Genomic DNA, 3894 nt, shown 5'->3' with positions numbered 1-3894 from the left:
CACACACACACACACACACACACACACACACTCCATTTAGCTTCCTGTTCATCAGAACGAGATATCTGTCCCAGGGTCAGATGTGTTTGTTGTGCTTTATACATATCCTGAGAAACGATCGTTGCCTCCTAACAGCTGGTGTGTGATGTCACAGTGAGGAACTTGTAGCTAAAGGGGAAGTAGCTGGCATGAGGAACATATTTTTTTGTTGTTGTTATAATACAAAGGTACAAACTATCCAACGGAGACCTCACACTCTAGGTACACAGTCCTTCCTGGACTATTTGTCCTGTTTCCACACAACGTAGCGTCTCTTGATGACCATCGGCTCGTCTTTCACAACATATAACTGTGATAAACAATGTGATCTTGCGCGGGAGGAACTCTATAACCAAACTCAAAGGGCAGAGGAACTGACACTACAAAGACTGTTTTAAAATAATATAGCAGGGGGTGGTTTTTATTTGATTTGAACATTTATTTGAACATTATTTCTGTATGTTTTAATTGTTTTATTGGACAGTAATGTGTCCTAATGCTGGAACTGGATCAGGTGTCTTTCACTGCAGCGCCCTCTCTCCTTCTCTGCTCCTTTTTGTTCAGTTCGTATAGACGAGATCATTCTCCAAACCTGCCATGCAGGCTGGTCTGTCTTTAGATCTTAGCTGCAGAACAGAACAATAGGGCACAGCATGTTTCTCCTAGCTAACTCCCAGTGTGTTGACTGTTAATGGTACTTTATAGTCAGCCGATGTGTTTATGGGTACATAGTCTGGTCGTTTTGATTTAACTGTTGTATATGTGGTACGTTGTCAGGCCAGTATAAGATGACTCTGTGGTACACTGTCTTCAGCCCGGCTGGTGTCAGCACCTTCGGCCATCAGCCTGGTCCCGTTATGCTTTTGCACATTAAGGATCAGGAGAGATATTTAGGGACTAATCTGATGACAAGCAATGATGAGAATGATATTGTACATGAATCTAGCGGTCTGTATTTTCATACTTGAATGATTTTTGCTTTTATAGATATCTATATATATATATATATATATGTATATGTATGTATGTATGTATGTAATTTTTGACATTGGTCAAAAGAGAGAAAAGGACTATGTCTTATCAAGTTAAACATATCGTGAATAAAATACCCTGTGATTTAAAAAAAAAAAAAAAAAAAAGGCTGAGAAAATGATGACTCAGACGAGGGACCTCACTTCAGAAAAAAAAAGATTGTAAATAATCTTGGGCTTCCAGTCTTTTTTATGATTATTTTTCATAATTGTACAACTAATAAATGGCGCAATTAGAAATGCTGACTCTTGACTCTTTAATTTGTCCGTTAGCTGATCTTGTTTAAAGGTGCAGTGTGACGTGTGTGTTTGACGTCAGCTGGCGGTGAGGTTTCAGACAACAACCAACTGACACGAAAACGCGACCGGTCGTATCTAGAGCCAGTTTTTGGTTTGCATGTTCTGTGCTACTGTAGAAAACATGACGGCCGGCTATGTGAAGAGGATCCGCTCCATATGTAGATATAAACCACTCATTCCAAGATAACGAAAACACAACGATTCTTATTTTCATGTGATTATACACAAAAGAAAACAACCTTAATAATGTTATATTCCATTTCTACCAATAGATCCCCTAAATGCTGCACACTGTTCCTTTAATGTTGTTAAGGGAGTTATTGCATTCTTTCTTTCAAGATTTTGACAACCTGCAGTTCTGCTGCAGTTATCACAGCTCAATACTGTCCATGTTTGTCAAAGGGCCTGTCAATTTTTTGTCCTTGACTTCATTTATCCGAATGTAGATCCTTTGATACTGTTGTATTTAAAACTTTACGGGTGTGAAACTTTATTTTGAAAGTATTTTGTGTCCTAGTTTATTTTTATTAGCTCAGATTAATTAAAATAATTATCGAGTACATTTTTTTCAGATTGACCCAGCTCCAGGTTGTGCATGATTTATTTTTTAAATGAGTCAACAGAAGACAATTACTACAGCTATAATTCAAATGCCAACAATATGTCAACAATAACTCATTTAATTGTTGCCTCAAAATAATTTGTATTCTTTTTTATTTTCATAGTTTCCTCTTGTTGTCTCATTCTAGAGAACCAAACTTCATCCATCAGATTTGTTTTAGAATCTAAATCCTAATGCTGGATTTGCAAAAGCACATACAGTAGATAACGAAACAGATAAATAAATAATTGTCTTGTATGTTGTGTGTTATTCTGTTCAATCTTCTGATAGTTTTGCAGTAATGGAGCCTTTATGCTGTCTGTGACACCTTTTGTTTTGGAAAACAGTCATTATACTGGAAAGTCTTTCCTTAGAATCTAGACATTACCTTTATTTATCACCCACACTAAAGCTGCATCATATCTTTGATACAATGATGCGAGTGCTGGTATGCAAATAAATAAGAGTTGTAATGTTGCGTCATCAACAGAACAACAGATGATGATTTCTGGGGCAGATATGAATATGAATTTGCACGTCTGCTCATTTTCATAGATGTGCAACAGATGTATGCAGCTGTTCATGGAAAACAGACCGGCTGCTCATTGTGATGCTGACATTTGCAGACAGGCCTGCTTTGTTCACAAACTCAGCACAGCTCTTCACAGCATGCAGTCTGTAAACAATGTGAATAGCTCATAAAACAAGCAATGTGGTATTTGTGATGGATTACTGTGAAATTTGGTACGCACGTTCATGTTCCCGTTGATGTGAATTGTCATGATTTGGTTGATCGCTTAACTTTTTTTATACCTGCCCAACATGCAAGCATTATCATTGTGAGCATTAATATTCAGGTCAAAGCACCACGTCTTGTTGAAAAGATAAGTAAATAAATATGTCAACTTTCAAAATGCAAACAAAAGTAAAAGCCTCTCTTGTTTACACACACTATAGCCTATATTTTCCGTATTTAACAAGTCATATTTTGACATTTTTGTCGTTTTATTCCATCTGTGTTGCGTTTACTTGGCTGCTCTCGTTCCATTGGCTGCTCCATGGAAACGTCTCGATCAGACGTTCACTGATTGGCCACACACACCGACCTGTCCGGAAGCTGACTGGCTCACCTGGCTGTAATGATTTCCCACCTGTTCCGTGACTACTCTTCGTGCAGTTTCACTTCCAAGATCAGTGCTGCTGTCGCATTGGGAGGGAAGTGATGGACTGACTTCTGAATAACAGCTCTTTTATTTTGAATACGCACTCTGCACGACATCTCCGGTGAGCTTTCATGAAATCCTCCTGTTTGAAGTGATTGTTTTTCTCTGCTTTATTCGTGGAGACGACGGAGTTATGGTGAAAAAGTATTTCAGTTTATCAGTGCAATCACCCTCGTTTAGACTTGTGTGTGTGTGTGTGTGTGACACATTTGCAGGGAACAAAGTACTTTAAAATTATAAAGGCTTTTATTTTGTAATTTTCTGTAGCTGCAGCTGTTTTTAGGAGAGTGACTGGCCCTATCTGCACAGTGTCATCCTCTGTCAGTTAGCAGCTTGGTGTAGTAGTAGTGGGTGAAATACTTAGCAAAAGACATAATCCCACATATGACCAGCATTACTCACTTTTCATGCTCTATAGAAGCCCACATTTCTTCACAAAGATTACACAGTGATCACTTAATCCCTGACTATCTGGTGGTTTAGAGGTTGAGTCAGGGAAAGTACAAATATTTGCACGTAAATGTCAATGATACTGATTTTAGTGGGACAAGGTGCCAAGCTAAACATTAATGAAATAGTTCTGTTCTGTTGTGCAACCCGCAACTTGTATTTACTGTTAATCATTAATCTCGCTCTATGGCTGCCCTTGAATACATACTTCACATATTTGGACCACCTTTTTTTTTTTTTTTTAAAAAAA

The 3894-nt window shown here is 38.0% G+C and overlaps 1 protein-coding gene across 2 annotated transcripts in view; it reads left to right on the top strand.

Annotated features, from left to right (window-relative positions):
• The first annotated feature begins 1913 nt into the window (after positions 1–1913).
• LOC116381864 (specifically androgen-regulated gene protein) overlaps positions 1914–3894 on the top strand; it is a 9089-nt gene continuing 7108 nt past the window's right edge. For both annotated transcript variants that reach the window (XM_031844329.1, XM_031844328.1), the window contains exon 1: positions 1914–3255. The gene's annotated coding sequence lies outside the window, so the exon portion shown is untranslated. The remainder of the gene's footprint in view (positions 3256–3894) is intronic.

The sequence above is a fragment of the Anarrhichthys ocellatus genome, unplaced genomic scaffold, assembly GCF_004355925.1.
Source record: "Anarrhichthys ocellatus isolate YVR2014 unplaced genomic scaffold, GSC_Weel_1.0 scaffold5, whole genome shotgun sequence".
NCBI classification, from domain to species: domain Eukaryota; kingdom Metazoa; phylum Chordata; class Actinopteri; order Perciformes; family Anarhichadidae; genus Anarrhichthys; species Anarrhichthys ocellatus.
Note: the sequence above shows the minus strand (reverse complement) of the source record. Positions and strands in the feature narration are given on the sequence as shown.